Raw genomic sequence first — 17,847 nt, forward strand, 5'->3', positions numbered from 1 at the left:
CACCAGGTCCTCTGCATATATATTATTGCATTCAGTTTAGTGGTTTTGGGGACTCCTGAGTGTGTGAATGAGTAGGTCTCTGATTCTTGGGCTTTTCCATGCTCTCTTACTGCTGTGAACTTAGGAGTGCCTTACTCATTTCTGTCTGGGATTCCAAATCTGTCTTTCTTTCTTTGGTATGTATTCCTTTAGTGATCATTTGTCTGTTCCACATTTTCAGTGCACATTCAAGCCGCCACGAGACCCTCAAATCATGTGAGATTCCTCTCTCTATGCTGTGAATACCATTGGTTAATTAAGAAGCTGCTTTTGACTTACTGCAGCACAGAGTAGGGCAAGGCAGGAATCCCAAGCAGATAGAGGAGAGAGTAGGTGGAGTCGAAGAGAAGCCATGTAGCTGCCACAGAAGACAGATGCCAGATTCTAAACAGAAACCTACTGGGAAGGCCACAACCACGTGGCCTACACAGATTAATAGAAATGGGTTGATTTAAGATATAAGAGATAGCCAATAAGAAGCGCGAAGTAATAGGCCAGGCAGTGTTGTAATAATACAGTTTCTATGTGATTATTTTGAGTCTGGGCAGCCAGGAAATGAACAAACAGCCTCTGCCTACATTCAAGAGAGCACCTGCCTCCTGGGACAGATTGCTTGTGCCCTTCTTCCCATCTTTCTGTTGTGAGAAAACCTGGTGCTCTGTATCCCACACTTTAAGTTGTCTGAGTTTTATTTAACTGTTAGCCTCTCTGTCATCCTCTGGAATTCAAATTATAGAAGGAAGTCAATCTAAATTTCATGTTCTTGATCCCTCTAACTTTTCACTTTCCGGGCAGAACTAATTTAATTTCTTTAATTAAATTAGTTGCATTTAATTAATTAATTAAATTCCTTTATGGTTCAATTCTTTCCCATGAAGCACCTTACTCTCTCAGGCAAACTATTTACCTAGAATGCCCACACTACCTCCTGGTCCTCAGAAACACTCAAGCATGTTAACACCCCACACATTAATTTGCTTTGACTCCACTTGGCATCCTTTGTACAGAGAAATAAAAGTGCTCTTTATACCTGCCTGTGAAAATACTATGTGAGGACTGTGTCTGAATGCTATTGGGTGCATTTTTAATCAATGATGTTTTGAAACATTTAATTATGTATATTTATTGGTATATTTCTTACAAAAAATATTGAGTAGCCTAAAGGAGCCAGAACTGCTCTCTACCCATAGGGCATGCATCAGAGAAAAGCTGTAACTCAAGCAGAGAACCTGTACCCACAGAGAAGCCCTCTTGATATTTGACCATTTGACCCTCTCACTAGGGCACATGGCTATGCAAAGGAAGACATCTAAGTGAATGAGCAGGCCTACTTAGTCACTTCATTGCTAATTCATGATTTCAAAGAACATTATTTACTCAAGCTCACATTACTAGCAGACCAATGGACTCCATGTTTTCTAGCAATATACGCAGTCTTTCTCCCCACACCATACGGTTTCTTCTAATTTGCAAAGGAGGAGAATTCACAAAAGTCTAAGCATGTCTCTCCTTCCCTTCTTTGCCTCACCTCCCCAGAAACCAGTTTTTATTCTTTTTCGTTGCTTTGACTACAACAAAAGAAATTATCTTCCATTTCACCTTCTCATGATCATCCTACCAGCAACTTCTCCAACTCTCAATAGGGGAAACCAGGGATTAAGTGAAAACAGTGAGCACGGTATCAACCTTGAGTTCTGCCTATTTGTTTTGTGTGTGGCTGTCTCCTAATTAGCTCCGCAGTCACTTCTGCAGCACGGGAGGCACAAAGGTGCCATTCCCTGCCACTTTCCTTTCCTACCGCGAGTATTTATCACCTCCTCAATGGAGGCCGTCTGTGGCACACGGACCAAATTGGATGTATTTATCAATGTGGAAAGAACACCTTTGTGGATTCAAGCTATCCTGCACGTGTGCACAGTGCTTCTACTATGCAGCAGATAGAAGTTCTCAGAGAACTGAGCAGGAACGGGGATTTGGATTAAAATCTGTTCAACACACGGTAGCAGAGGCTGTGGATACAAGATGTGCACGCACAAAAAAGACATGGAAGTCGGAGGGGAATCGTCTGGCAGAAGAAGGGCATGGGCAGGAGCCAGAGGGGATAAAGAGGTGTAAAAGGTTACAGTGCTTTGCACACATGCAAGAAATGATTAGAAATGAATTTTTAAAAGGTCATGTTCAAACATTCAAGCTCATGATAGCATGCTAATGTCCACAGTGAACCACAAAGTAACCATCTAAGTTTTGAATTTATGTGTCCTACACTCTGGCATCTTTTCATGTATAGTCTCTTTGGGCAAGCTGCAGCTTTCTACAATTAAGGTTTCCTTTTCTCCAAACCAGTCTGACTGTCCTAAGGCTTCCTGTCCTGAGTTATGTACCCGGCAGGTAGATGTTGGGTGTTCTCAGCAAACCTCTCAGCTCAGAAGCTCACGGAGCCTGTGCTGACTGTGGTAGACTTTTCACTGCAGCTGAGAGCTCCAGTGTTAGAAACTGGGCTCTTAGTGCACTCATTCTGTGATGTCACCGTCCCTGCTACCCACCCAGAACAACAGCCAGGGCTGACAGAAGGGCCAATAGCTGATGTGGCACTCCATGACAAATTACAACGCCAAGATCTGAGATGCTTTTTGAAGCCCCTGAAGCCAACAATGATGATTCACTGTTGTAGCCTTCTCACAGAATTTCCTCGCCAAAGCAAGCTGCCTTACCAGAAAGATCCTGTCAGACATCTGTGTGAATTACTGGGCACTGTGAGGGGTGCAAAGGCCCAGTCCCTTTGCCTCAATCCTGGACGACCCAGAAGGCCTATCTCAGCCCTGCAGCCCCTATGGGATCACAGAAACCTCAAGGCAATTGTATTGCTACCCAGCTTCTCCTCTGTCAAGCCCTGCTTCCATTAGCACCCCATGGACCTGTTCTCCTATACCACTTCCTAGAGAACACATCCTGCAGATGGATGTCAGAGTCCTCTCTAAGGAACTGGACCCCCAGACAAAGGAGTTCTAAATGCAAATTCAGTGCTAATGCAATAACACCTTGGTAGCATATTGATTCCTGGGTTTTGTTTTGTTTTGTTTTTGATTCAATAAATGTAATGCTTGACCTTGTTCAATATATTATCTCCCACATGTCGATACCATCCTAAATTCAAAGTGATTTCAAGACTTGGTGTTATTTTATCCCTGGGATCAAAGAAGGAATTAATTAATTAGGTATGAGTTAATTACCCACATTACAAAGTAACAATCGGCAGAGACAGAATCTAAACCTTAGCCCAAAGAAATACATTCACATCTAAACACGAAGGGACAAACTAAGAACCCTGAAAATGGCTTGCTCTGCTTAGGCTGGTGTCCCAGCATCTGACTCTGTTTCCAACCCCCGACCACTGCATTGCTATAGGGCTCCCCGTAAGGTTAGGTTGTTTTTCATTAGGATAAAATTTCATCTCTCAAGCCAGTAGCGTTCATCCCATTCCAATAGCTAACAATTAGTTTTAGAATTGCTATGACCTACAATTCTTTCCTCTGGGACCCACAATTAGTCCCCGGCGGCTTCTTAGAAGGAAATGGTTGGCAAGAAAAAGACAGAGGAGAAGAGAAGTCCTCCCTTCTGGCAGGACATTGTCTTCAGATACGGCAAGGGAGAGCAGCAGCCATCCGCAGCCACAGGAGACGCCACCTTCAGCACAAAGCCGATAGACTACTGCAGGACAGAGAAATGTATCCCTGACACACTCTGTGGGTTCCAACTGACCCATCCACGGGTTGTCATGCCTACGGACATCACCATACACAAAATCATAAAGCTCAGAATAGTTTCAGCCAGCAAGGCTGGTGGTGGTAGAGGAGGGGATTGTTATTTGCCGCCAAAAGCATCTTAAATGCACAAAGCTTTTGAGACTAGAAAGACAACTAGGAATCCTGGGGAGGGGGTGGTTAATAAAATGAATATAATATTTACAAATGGCAAAAAATGAGTTGGGAATTTAAACTAACAGAAATGCTACCATAATAAAGTAAGATAAATGATGAGGAAATAGAGAAAGGTCAAATATAACAGAATTAAAGAATAAAATGAATTTGGCAAAGCTTTATAGAACGCTGAAATTGTCTAGTCACTAAATCAAATTGTCCAAGAAGAGACAATAATTGATTTCCAAGACTCTTCAATCATTCACAACTGCTGTAATATCAGATAATATCAATGGTCCCTTAAGAAATAGCCAACTTAAATATGGTGATCATGGTTTGTATAATAACAGATTTGCATTATTATCAATTCTATGCTTAAATTTTTAATAATAAGAATAACTTAGAGAGCTTGTAATTGCATAGGTATGGTCCTTTGGTTTACTATTGCTTCAGACAAATGAGTCACTGTCCAGCGATGATAACGGACATATTTATAAAAGGTTCCCTTATCCAAAACTAAGAACTATTCTTTTAAAAGGGGCATAAATAAGAAGAGCTAGCACTACATGATACAGTAAAAATACAGAGATTGCAGGGCAAACTTCAAAAGTAGATCAGGAGCAGACTATTAGCCAGCCCAATCTCTACATCCTGTAGCAGGGGAGGTGGTCTAGATGCACCCAAACCAAAGTTCCAGTAGTAATGAGGTAAATAGAAGCACTCCAATGTTATTCGCTGTTCTGAATCACCGTATGATCCGGTTGCCCGTGGTTTTTCCCATCATGCTACAGTTAGTCTACAACGTGGTTCTCAGGAAGTATATATGAGATATATTTCTTTCTTATTGCAAGTCAATGTATTGCTCATTGGATCTTGGTTTATCACATTTTGGGAAGAATATACTGATGTAGCAGCTTTCATTTCATAATTGTCTGTTTTCCTACCTGTCATCTAACCATTGGCCCATCACTCATTATCGATCGCCTGTCTCTATATATATTTATTTATTATCATCTATTGTCTACTAGTCTATCATCTGTCAGTATTGTGTGTGTTCATTTATTTGCATGTGTGTGCGTGTGACGTGAGTGTGTGCCTGCAAGTATGCATACACATGTGTGCCCCTCTACGGAGTGCCAAGGTCTGTGTCAGGCATTTTCTTCCATACACCTTAGTTTTTGAGACAGGGTCTCTCACTAAACCTGTAGCTGATAGATTCAGTTAGACTGGCCAGCCTCTGGAGTCTTCTTCCTATGCCTCCCCCGTGCTGGGATTAGAGGCATGTGCTCCTGTGCCTTGCTTTTACATAGGATGGAACTGGGGTCCTCATGCTTGCCTGGCCAATACCTTACAAACTGAGCTATTGACCCAGCCTTTATTTATCTTTTAGAGCCTGGCTCTAAAGGTTTTCCAGAGATGCACTTTATGACAGGGGTCTCAAAAACAGTGACATAATCCTAGATTCCTTACCAATCAGAAAATAAACCATGACCTTGCTTATGCTGATCTGAGAGTGAGAGATGTCACCGAAAGCAGCTTGAAGTCATCTGGGAGTTGAAGAGACAGCATGGATGAAGTTGGCCCCTGCAGGGGTCTTAGTTACATCCAAGGAACAAACTCCCCAGACTCGTCATGTCCGGGGCAGGTAGAACAATATGGTCCTCCTGGAAGTAGCAGATGTCAGCTGGGGAAAATGGGGACACCTTGGCTGCTAAGATGACTCATTACAACTTCTAGGACAACTGCGTTAGGAAGGACATCTGTGAAAGGTGAGACTTGGTGCTATTCGGGATCTTTCAGGGCGTTGTCACTGTCCACAAACAAGCTTTCCACATTCCCCACTGAAAGGTATAAGGAGAAAACAGAATTTATTTCTGACGAAAAAGAAAGAGAATCTCGCCTGCAGCAACCAGTACCTGGAATTTCTGCAGTTAAAGAAAATGGATTACTTAAAGTCAACCATAATTTCTAAAAAATACCTGTCTCTGCTTTCCAGAAATTTATCCACATGGAAGACATAGAGACCAGTATCTCCTACATTCACCTTGAATTTTGCAATAAGTTAAGAAATGAATTAAATTTACTTTACCACATTCTATTAGTATTATTATTATAATTATCATCATTATTATTATTATTTTGAGGTGGGGTTTCTCTGTAGCTTTGGAGCCTGTCCTGGAACTAGCTCCTGTAGACCAGGTGGCCTCGAACTCACAGAGATCTGCCTGCCTCTGCCTCCTGAATGCTGGGATTAAAGATATGTGCCACCACCGCCCAGCTCTTTACCACATTCTTTTTCGAGGAAGAAAGGGCAAATACTGCCTATCCTAAAACTAAAATTAAAGTTGGAAACTACTTTTTTTCTCCTTTAATATACTGCACCAATTTAATAATTACTGAACCATTATGTCACCTGTGTTACAAAAATGAAAATTTTAACCTAGCCTGGAGACTCCATTTGAAACCCCTGTGGGGCTTATGTAGATGGACACTTCTGCACTTTCCTACAACTTAGTTAGACTTTGAACTTTAAAGAGACATTGAGAAGCGATATTGAAAGATTTTCTACCAAAACTCTTGTGCAGAATTTCCAGACTGGATGAGGACAGACAAGTGAGCACGGATGTACACTTCAGATTAGAGAGTGGTGGTCTGTGAAAGACAATGAGACAAGTGCATTTTAGAACTGGAAGAGCTCGCTCATTCAACCCTCTTGTTTCACAAAGAAAGATATATTGACCTACAAAGCTACCCAAGCCTGAATCAATAGTTCTCTTCCAATGTCTTGACTCGTCATATTTACCCAGAGAAATGATAAATAGGTTTTTAAATTTCCTTATGGTCAGAACCATTTATTTCATGTCCCAGAGCAATGCCAAGTTACAATATTGATTATTTTTCTATCTGAATTCTCTTGAAAATGGTTAGTTGTTCATTTCCTTTAGACATGAACTTTCATTATTTGAAGATCCCAGGTAAAAGCATCAATAAACAACCCAATCCCTAACGGATCGCTCAAAGACAGCATTCAAATTTCATGCTGCAATTTATTTTTCTCTTAAGAATTACTGTTTTTTATAATCATATTATGGTATGGATTTCATTGCAAATAAGAACTTATTAGAAGTCTACTTCACAAAGTAGAAACTAAACAAACAAATACATCTATCTGACTCTTTAACTTCTTTGTGTCCCCAGCATTGGTGTAGCACACAGCTTTTAGGACACCAGTAACAAGCACAGACACTTTTTGTATGCCACACTGAAGGGCCTTGCTATTAGAAAACAGTGAATCCATTCACCTCTTTCCACGTATCCAACCCCAGCCTGAACAGAGCAATGGGCTCTCTAACAATCTCTCAACTTTCCTCTCTCTTTCCTCTTAGCACAGCAGCGAAGAGAGTGGTCCTCTTGCATGGTGGTGCACAGTGTTTCTCAGTCCAAATCTCACAAGTACTTTGTGCTTCCTTCATAGGAAAATAACAACAACAAAACACACACACACACAAATAGCCTCCTATATTGGGCCTTCACCCTATGTTACTGTGGAAGTAAGACTTGTTTGCCTTGGTTTCCAGCGTTGCCTGCTAACCTACCTGGCATCAGCCACAATGACCCTCTTGTTCCTATAATATTGTGTTTTCCATATCAGATATTTCACTGTGGCTTATGTGATTGCCCACATGCCTTGCTGCTTACCCCCTTCAAATCTCAAAGTTCGTATCTCACCGAGGGCTTGCCTGATCTCTCTACAATTCCACCACACACCCTTTGTCTTACTGTTTCCCATAGCAATGGTCACCATTTTAGTGCTTTAGTGAGATGTGCCCTGTACTCTCCACATTTGAATTCTTTGTGCCTGGTTGGTAGAGTTGCATGGGTAGGTTTAGGAGGTGTGGTCGTGCTAGACGAAGAATGTCACTGGAGCTGGGTGCTGAGAACTTGAAGACTTGAGCCATTTCAATTTTACTCTCTCTGCTTTTGGTCTGAGATGTGATCTCTCAGCCTCCTGCTTCAACCACCGTGTCTGCTGTGTGCTGTCATGTTTGCCCACCATAACAGACTCTTATCTCCCTAGAAGCATAAGCCAAATAAACCATTCCTCCTATTAGTGCCTTGGTCATGGCATTTTATCACATCCTAGTAACTAATAAAACCATCTGACACAGTATATATTTTATGTGTTTGTTTAAACTAGAAAGCATAAAATTTCACCCATTTTTCATTGCTATAACCCTAGTGTCAGGAGCAATGATTTTAATATAGCACATTTCCAATAAATATTATCAAATAGATTGATCTTGAGTAAACTATAGAATAAATAAAGCAAAAAGTTGTAAAGACGTGGGAAAAAAAACTAAAAATCTTAAAGAGACAACTACTATAAAAAGAAAAATTTTAATTCTAATAGATATCCTAGAAATAATAATACAAAACATGATCACTTGATTCAAAACTTGATAACAAGGTGAACTGGCTGGTTGGACGTAGCCAGCAAAGAAATTAGGAAGCTGGAAGGAATTATCCAGAAAGCAGCATGAATAAACAAAGGTAAAAAGTAAAAAAGAATACACGGAGAAGAGAATGAGAAAGGAAAACAGTTTATAGAAGTTCCAGAGTAGGAAAGAGAGAATTGAAAGAGGCAGCCAAAAGATATGATCCGTTTATCCATAAGTAAAAATCTGAGAATTGATAAATCCTTCCGGACTTGGTGTCACACACATTTAATCCCAGCACTGGAGGCAGAGGCAAGTAGGTGTGTACAGCCTGGTCTACCTAGAAAACCATAGGTTACCCAGGTCTACATAGTGAAACCTTCTTTCACTCCCAACCAAAGAAATACACACACACACATGAACTGAAATCAATGAACCCAAACAGAACATACTGTTGTTTATATTCAAAAGGAAAGACAACCTGCAAAACACACCAACACTTAGAAGTAATGGCGCAAAGAATAAAACAGACTGTTTACAAAGAAATAACCTTGACGTAAACATAAGCAACAATTCCTCCTCCTTCTTCTAAAAGAAAATGAACCATAGGTTAAGGTAAGAAGAGGACAATGCAAAAACGTTGAAACAAAACTTGATATTCAGGCAAACAGACAGCTTATTACTGGAGTTTATAGACAATGTTCTCAAAGCTTTTCAATTTTCTCCTCATTCTTTTTTAAAGTTTGAATGCATGTATAATTAGCTACCATCAGCACGTCCTATGTCTTGCTTCAGTGAGAAAAAAAAAATTACTAAATGCCTTTCAAACCTCTGTAAATAGCGGAATGGGATCTACTGCTGTTTCAGTGTGCATGCTTCTGATTGCTACAGAAGTCTGGTTGGTAGAGATGGACTGGTTGAAATCAGTGGACATGGAGGCTCCTTTCTTGCTCATGCTACATCAGGAAGGGGGTCTCACTGAATCAGCACTAGAGACTAATGTTTTATGCTACAAGAGATACACAAAGTTTATCCCAAAGCAAGCTCATGGCCATGACTGATTTGCATCCCACCTGTGTGGTGACAGAAATGAATATTGTAAAAAAAATATTAGTGGGAAATTCATCGTTAGCCATGTTTCATTCATTAGCCGTGGTTTGTCTTAAACACACTTTTTATTTACTTCGTTAAATGTTCAAAGCCCTAATTACAGTTTGTTCTTAGCTCTGAATAAAGCCCCGGGGAAATATCTTTGACCACATTGCTCACTCTGCTTGAAAGGGCTCTTTCCTCATAACTGGGGATTCCCTTTGCTGAACTAGACACTCCGTCAGTTTAGTTCAAAGGTTCAAATAAAAGCTTTCTTTTCTTCTCCTGCCTCTGCAGAAGACATTGAGACCACCACCAAGATAGGTCACTGGGTCCAAGGCAGCAGTTTAGGTTGGTGGGTCGCCTTGAGAAGAGAGGTCTTGACAAGCATCCATGGGCATTTTTTTATGGACAAAATGACAAAATATGAGGAGGATGCCTGATATTCATTTACTTCTTGTTGCTCCCGAAGCTTTGCATCTCTTGTAAGTCTCATTATTAAAAATAATAGAAAGAAAATAACCGCTGAAAAACTCCAAATACAACTCAATCTCAGTCCCAATGTGGATGGTCCAGTCCTGTGTTTGTACAGGATGGATATTCAATAGGTTGAATCCAAATCAAATGAGGAGTTGAGTTGCCTATGCAGAGTGCACGGTCTCCACAAGACCACAGGATTTTAGCTGAGCAGGCCCAACACTAGGTTTGCTGACTCAGAGACAAAGCAGAGGAACAATGAGGACTTCAATGCTTTCGGCACATATTCCACACTTGGTCTGCTATAATTTTTCGTTAATTAGCATTCTTTTGGTGAACATTAAAGACACAGTTCAGTTTGTGCAATTAAAGCAAAGCTATGACCTGCTTAAAAGTCATTGCCCATCGGGGGACGCAAAGCACTTTCCCGGCTGAAGCGTCAAAAGCTCCTGCCACAATGCACTCCGCTACCTGTGAGTCCAAAGCTGTGTTATTTTCTGAGGGCTCCCAATGAGCAGAGTATTCTGACATTCACACGGTTCCACTGTACAGCGATGCTCCCACATCCAGCACATTCTTCTGTTATCCAGAGAGTTAGCTGCTAAAGTGAAGAGGGTTTACCATGGTTAAAAATATCCTCCAAAAATCCTTTGGTTCTTCCACGTCTTGAGAAGAGAAAGAAAAGTCTTCACAGAGATGCTTCGGGACACTAAAGAGTTCAACTAGTGGATGCCGGGCTTTAAATTTACTTTAAATGCCTTAAGTCTACATAGTAACAAAATCTATTTAGTTTTGTAGATTCCTTCCCCTACTTGAATCTTTGCTGAGAATGTTCTGTCAAATGTTAAAATGCAAATATGGTATAGCTGCCCTAGAGTTGCCTGAGAAAACTTAATGGCATAATTACTGCATGGTGACACTAATAACTACTGTTCACTTGACAGTCTATGCAATTGTGTTATGGAAATATCTAAAAGTCTAGAAGGCTGGGGAGATGTCCCTGTGATAAAAGTTTTGAGCCAAGACTGAGAACTTGACTGGGATCCCTGGAACCCGTGCCAAAAGTCAGATGTGTTAGCATGTGTCCATAGTCCTGGCCGTCACCTGGTGAGATGAGGAGCAAAGACTAGGGACTCTGTTGACAGCTCACAGGCCAGCTGGCCTGGAGTACAGTGTGCAGCAACAGAAAACTAGAGAGATCTCGTCTCATCAAGACAGAAGAAACAAAAAAAAAAACTCCCCAAAGTTTTCCTCTGACCACTACATGCATGCATGATACACATGCAAAGCGCGCACACACGGTGTGTCTACACAGATGAAATGTAAGTCTAGTATCTACAGAATCACGGTATTGTATTTCACATTTGATGGCTAATCAAAGGTCCAGGTCTCTTAAGGACACCTGAACTCTGCTTTTAGAAACAGCACGTGGAAATGCTAACAGAGGCACAGCAAAGGCATCTAAACGATACTGTTCAGTGTTTGAGTGTGGGTCACACAGACTGGAAACACAAAAGCATCAGACTTGACCTCAGCCCAATGCTGCCCCACATGTGTGGAGTCTGTTCTAACATCTGTGTTCTGTTTGTTTCTGTATGAAGGACTGCACTTGGGCTTTATGCATGCTAAGCACATGCTCTACTAAATTTATATTTTGAAATATAATTCACAGCAAGAGCAGTGAAGTTAAGACTGTTCTCAATGACTTCCCAAGTTCTCTTTGCCTCTTTGCAACATTAGGATTCTAACTATATAATCCTCACTACATCTTTCCCTACTATTACACTGGCATCCCTGATAAAATCAGCTTAAGGTTCTCAACTCTTCTCTGAGGAAAGAAAGACAATAAGAATCTTAAAATCAATGTGTATCTATTGCTATCACTACTATTTAACCAGCTGATGACAATTCTCTAAATTTGAGTCATAGGAATTAGGAGGACTAAAAGCAGAGTGTGAAAAACCTTGAGTGGAACACTGCTTCCTGTCAGCTGTTCCTGAGGGATACATAAATAATTCCCAACTTAAAATAGCTTGACTTAATTAGACTTTACAATAGGAAAGCAAGCCCATACAAAACAATAGCATTTTTCCTGTAAGGAAATTAAACAAGAGATTCAATACTTTATTAGAATAGACTTATTTGTAAAATAGATGATTTTGCCCAGCTAATAGAAGTATTCAGAACATGCTGGAGGTAGGCCACACTAAGCTTTACGTTCAGTGGGTTAGAAACATTAACTGTGTTTTTGATTTACTGTATATATTTCCAGTTTACAATGGGCTTATGAATAGGTAGCTCCATTGGACATTAAGAAGAATCCATGTACTCAAACCTAAAAGAGAAACACTCATCATAAATTCATTAGCTCATATTTCTGCATAGGTATGAAAACAACTGCAGTATAGCTATATGAGAAAGTACCTAATTTTATTTCTGTTCCTGTGGATAAACTATACTGACACAAAACAACTCAGGAGAGAAAGGGTTCATTTGATTTACACTTCCAAGTTATAGCCCATCATAGGAACTCAAACAGCCAGTTACAGCACATCCACAGTCAAAAACTGAGAGAAACGAAAGCACACATGCATAAAATCTACTTGCTCAGCTGTATTTTCCCACTATTTTACACTTTAGGGTCCTGCCTATGAAATGGTGCTGCCCACTTGCAGGGTGGGTCTTCCAACTTCAGTTAATCCAATTAGCAAAGATCCCTTACAGACATGCCCATAGTCCAGCTGACCTAGGCAGTCCCTCACAGGAAGTTGAGGTCATTCTTAATGACTCTGAAAAACTAGTTCTCATTACAGCCAGTGGAGTGTGTAGACTGTCAAGTTGCATGTGCGCCAGCCCCAGGACAAAGCCTGCAACGTGGTGTGTGTGTATGTGTCTGTGTGCACGCGTGCACACACGTAATTTCCTGTTTTCTTACAGTTTTACTCTTGTTGTTTTTAACAAAATCCCAATCATTTGATTTTACCAATGACGACCATCTCAGGAGTCAGATGCTTGGGTGAAAACCTGCTAGCTCAGAGAGGTGAGAAAGCATTTGACTGACCTTCCTCCTCCACTGACATCCAAGAAAGAGCTTTCTCCTCCACCGTCTCAAACAGAACTCCTCACATTGAACGTCGCTCCCTTCTACTTACTGTACATCTCTCTACCCATCCTCCTATCTCTCTCTTACTCTCTATGTTTTTTTTTTCTGTCAACTGATTGCTTGTTCCATCTCTTAACCTATGGCTGTCTTTATGTAAGCCTGTTTACAATATTCAAGCAGAATGCTCTTGGGTAAAGGTGTGTGCTAGGACTGAGCCACACCACAACCAGAAACAGGTTTGTCCAGTAATTAACACAATCTTGGGGCTCACAGTGTGATCAAATATCCCAGAACAGCCTTTTATCACAAAGGATGATTTTTTAAAATCTACTAAATAAAAATTTTTGTACTTTCTGGTCTTGTATTAGGCCAATTAAAAAGTAGATATTATTTTCCTTAAAATCAAAGACAGTCAAAGTTGAATTCAGATTCAACCAGTAAGAATAATTAATAATATCCTATTATGAGTTTCCCTGGTAGAATCTGCCCTTGTACAAGGCTCCATGGTCTGTTTCTGTAATAGAAGTTGTGTGACCCTGGGTGCACAACTCAATCTCCTGACCCTCTGTTTCCACATTTTAAAGTAAGGATTCCATTTCCCCTAAGGCTCCAAATCACTCTAAAATGAATCTTCAGTAAAGACAGGACAATTTAACTGATGTGCTATAGTTTAAAAGTATTTTGGAATTTCTACTTCTGAGTTATTTCCAGGGCCTACCGAATCAACGCCCCAAACACATGAATTACACAAAGCAGTGGGTTCCAAGAAAATGGACGTCAGGCAGTGAATGGTGCTGATTGCTGAAGATTGGAACAACACTGTGACCTTATTGAGACTTAGCTGACTACTTGTCAGACTGACAGCCACAATAGAGGCACGGGAGACTCAGGAATCGGATTCCCAAAACCAAAGCAATGAAGTCAGAATCTAAAGATACCAAGCTATTGGAGCTGACAAAATTATGCACAGAGGAAATCAGCATAGAAGGAGATGTAGCTGCTCACACAGTCTCATTTGGGTGTTCATATCTACAATGTCCTCTTCCTGTGGTCAGCACTGGCTGTAATGTATAAGAAAATTACTCAACGCTGAGTAGAAAATTTCACAGGTTGTTAGAGATAACAATAGTCGATGTTTGCAAAGAGTGGGGGTTAGTGCTCCTGTAGTCTACAGTTAGACTGGAGTCCTCATGGTTTGCCTGAGGGAGAAATAGAGGATCCAGAAGGCCCTGTCTCAGTGGTGAGCCCAATTTAGCCCTTGACTATGAACCGCTTTTGTTTTCTTATCAAATCTAAGAAATCAATGCTTGAACATATCAAGCGGTTTGTAAAACTTGAACTCCATCCACAAACAAATCTCAAAAGTATTTCTAAGAATAAAAATATATTCATTTACCAACAAGGTAAGACTCACATCCGTTTGATAATCAAAGATTGCCAAATGAGCAATCAAGAAAACTGTGACCTATAAAGAAGAGAAAAGTCGATCAAAAACAACTCAGGACTTCACAGGTGATGGAAGTAAGAAATCTCTTTAGTTATTATAATTGAACATATTCCCCAAAGGTGAAGAGTTTTACAAAATCCTTTTAAAGATCATATCAAATTCTAAAATGAAAAGTACAATGTGATATGAAAAAAAATGAAGACAGTACAAAGAAGCAGTTTAGCTAGCAAGGAGGGAAAATATCAGAGAATTTGGTCATCGATAGAAGCCATACAAAATGAAATATAAAAACATTTTTTAAACAAACTTTAATATAAAATTTAAAACTGCACAAAACTATAATAAAATAGAATTAAGAATCAGTAGACACAAAAAAGTGTGATCCACAAAAGAATAAACTAATAAATAGACCTTTCAAAACTTGAAAGATCTGTCTTTTGGAAGTTCTTTGAAAGAGTGAAAAAGGCATTCTGCTTTTATAACTTAAATAAAAGCCCAACATAAAGAGGGCTAACTGTGTCCTGAGGCTTCATTTACTTATTCATTCTAGAGTAAAATGGATGTGTTTTTTTTAAAAAAAAAAAGTGAAAGAGTTGGGGATTTTCATCTACCAGCAAGACCCATAGATCTTAGATTCATGAATTATACTTTAAGGTACTTGCTGAATAACTGACTTCTTTGCCGAGTGAACTATATTCTGTCTTATTCGGGCTCTCAGTCTAGGGCCTGGCATGATGCTTGAACTAAAATTCACATCATCTCATATGGACATGGCACACCCACTGCTCTGTGTACTTTTCATTTAGTAGTGTGATTGGTCACGAACACATGGGGTTGGCGTAATTATTGATATCATTTTACAGATTAGAGAAAACAGATACAAAGAATTTAAGTGACAATTTACTAAATGGGTATTTGGAGTACCATGCTGACCACAGAGGACGTCAAAATCTATACCCGATACCTGGAGGATTCTAGATAGATGAGCCATTATCTAGGATATTTAAAACCCTAGTGGTTTAATATCACTTAATATTAATGGTCTCAATTCACCAATAAAAAGGCACAGGCTAAGAGATTGGATACGAAAACAGGATCCAACAGTCTGCTGTTTGCAAGAAACTCATCTCAACCACAAAGACAGGCATCTACTCAGAGTAAAGGGTTGGGAAAAGGTTTTTCAAGCAAATGGTCCTAAGAAAAAAGCAGGTGTGGCCATACTAATTTCTAACAAAACTGACTTCAAACTAAAATCAATCAGAAGAGATCGACAGGGACACTTTATACTCATAACAGGAACGATTCAGCAGGATGAAGTCTCAATCCTGAATATCTATGCCCCTAATATAAAAGCACCCACTTATGTAAAAGAAATATTGCTAAAACTCAAGGCAGACATCAAATCACACACACTAGTAGTAGGAGACTTCAACACACCTCTCTCACCAATGGACAGGTCAATCAGACAGAAAACTAATAGAGAATTAAGAGAATTGTTGGAGGTAATGAATCAAATGGACTTAACAGACATCTATAGAACACTCCACCCAAATAGGAAAGAATACACCTTCTTCTCTGCAGCTCATGGAACCTTCTCGAAAATTGACCACATACTTGGAAACAAAGGAAACCTCCACAGATACAAAAAAATATCAGTGTCCACCTGTGTCTTATCAGATCACCATGGATTAAAGTTAGAAGCCACCAACAAAGCTACCTCCAGAAAGATGACAAACTCATGGAAACTGAACAGTCAACTACTGAACCACACCTGGGTCAAGGAAGAAATTAAGAAAGAAATTAAAGTCTTCCTTGAATTTAATGAAAACAAAGAGACAACATACTCAAACCTATGGGACACGATGAAAGCAGTGCTAAGAGGAAAGTTCATAGCACTAAGTGCCCACTTAAAGAAAACGGAGAAAGCATACATTGGGGACTTAACAGCACACCTGAAAGCTCTAGAAAAAAAAGAAGCAGACGCGCCCAGGAGGAGTAGAAGACTGGAAATAATCAAACTGAGGGCAGAAATCAACAAAATAGAAACACAGAAAACAGTTCAAAGAATCAATGAAACAAAAAGTTGGTTCTTGGAGAAAATCAACAAGATTGACAAACCCCTATCCAAACTAATTAAACGACAGAGAGAGAACACGCAAATAAATAAGATCAGAAATGAAAAGGGGGACATAACCACAGACACAGAGGAAATTCAGAGAATCATTAGATCTTACTACAAAAGCCTGTATGCCACAAAACTGGAAAATGCAAAAGAAATGGACACTTTTTTAGATAAGTACCATATACCAAACCTAAACCAAGACCAGGTGAACGATCTAAATAGACCTGTTAGTCGCGAAGAATTAGAAACAGTTATCAAAAATCTCCCTTCCAAAAAAAGCCCAGGGCCAGATGGTTTCAATGCAGAATTCTACCAGAACTTCCAAGAAGAGCTAATACCTATACTTCTTAATGTATTTCACAATATAGAAACAGAAGAGTCATTGCCAAATTCCTTTTATGAAGCTACAGTTACCCTGATACCAAAACCACACAAAGACCCAACCAAGAAAGAGAATTACAGGCCTATCTCACTCATGAACATCGACGCAAAAATTCTCAATAAAATACTGGCAAACCGAATCCAAGAACACATTAGAAAAGTTATCCATTATGATCAAGTAGGCTTCATTCCAGAGATGCAGGGCTGGTTCAACATACGCAAATCTATCAATGTAATCAACCATATAAATAAACTGAAAGAAAAAACCATATGATCATTTCATTAGATGCTGAAAAAGCATTCGACAAAATTCAACACTCCTTTATGATAAAGGTCTTGGAGAGATTAGGGATACAAGGGTCATACCTAAATATAATAAAAGCTATTTACAGCAAGCCGACAGCTAACATTAAATTAAATGGAGAAAAACTCAAAGCCATCCCACTAAAATCAGGAACACGACAAGGATGTCCACTCTCTCCATACCTCTTCAATATAGTGCTTGAAGTTCTAGCAATAGCAATAAGACAACATAAGGGGATCAAGGGGATCCATGTTGGAAAGGAAGAAGTTAAGCTTTCATTATTTGCAGATGATATGATAGTATACATAAGCGACCCCAAAAACTCTACCAAAGAACTCCTACAGCTGATAAACACCTTTGGTAATGTGGCAGGATACAAAATCAACTCCAAAAAATCAGTTGCCTTCCTATACACTAAGGATAAGGAAGCAGAGAGGGAAATCAGAGAAGCATCACCTTTCACGATAGCCACAAATAGCATAAAATACCTTGGGGTAACTCTGACCAAGGAAGTGAAAGATCTATTTGGCAA

Source organism: Chionomys nivalis, chromosome 12, assembly GCF_950005125.1.
Source record: "Chionomys nivalis chromosome 12, mChiNiv1.1, whole genome shotgun sequence".
Taxonomy (NCBI): Eukaryota; Metazoa; Chordata; class Mammalia; order Rodentia; family Cricetidae; genus Chionomys; species Chionomys nivalis.